This window comes from Myotis brandtii, unplaced genomic scaffold, assembly GCF_000412655.1.
Source record: "Myotis brandtii unplaced genomic scaffold, ASM41265v1 scaffold207, whole genome shotgun sequence".
Classification (NCBI taxonomy): Eukaryota; Metazoa; Chordata; class Mammalia; order Chiroptera; family Vespertilionidae; genus Myotis; species Myotis brandtii.
The window spans coordinates 841,338-842,114 of NW_005357736.1; the positions used below are offsets into that span (position 1 = coordinate 841,338).

Sequence of the window (777 nt, forward strand, 5' to 3'; positions counted from 1 at the left end):
CGAGGAGACCCTGCAGACGTCCCAGAGCCTGGCCCGCGGGCGGCAGGCCTCCTCCCGAGACCTGGCCTTCGCCGAGGACAAGAAGAAGGAGAAGCAGTTTCTGAACGCCGAGAGTGCGTACGTGGACCCCATGAAGCAAAACGGCGGCCCGCTCACCCCGGGCACCAGCCCCACCCAGCTCGCTGCCCCCGTGCCCTTCTCCACCTCCACCTCCACCTCCTCCAACGGCAGTGGCGGCCGGGTCATTCCTGATGTCCGAGTTACCCAGCATTTTGCAAAGGAGCCTCAGGACCCCCGCAAGCTGCACAGCTCTCCCGCCTCCCCCAGCCCTGCCTCCCAGGAGGCCAGCACCTCCTTTCCCCAGGGCCCGGGGGCCCCAGCCACCACGGCTCGAGGGTATGGGACTCTGGCGTCGCCTGCAGGCTCCGAGCGCAGCCCCTCACCGTCTGCCACAGCCCACGGCTATGGGCAGAGCCCGACCACCGCAAACTATGGATCCCAAACGGAGGAGATGCCCCAGGCGCCCAGTGGTCCTGCTGCCGCCAGAGAGAAGCCCCTGCGTGTGAGTGACGGCAAGGGCAGCCCTGCCCCGCCCTCCCAGGGATATGCCTACTTCACGGGCTCCAGCCCACCGCTCTCCCCATCTTCTCCCTCAGAGAGCCCCACCTTCTCCCCTGGCAAGCCGGGCCCCAGGGCCACAGCCGAGTTCTCTACACAGACGCCAAGCCTGACCCCGGCCTCGGACATGCCGCGGAGCCCTGGCGCCCCCACCCCATC

At 68.7% G+C, this 777-nt stretch overlaps 1 protein-coding gene across 1 annotated transcript in view; it reads left to right on the top strand.

The window, feature by feature from the left end:
* Positions 1-777, top strand: part of APEH (acylaminoacyl-peptide hydrolase) — a 27,615-nt gene that overhangs the window by 709 nt on the left and 26,129 nt on the right. The gene's annotated exons all lie outside the window — the stretch shown is intronic.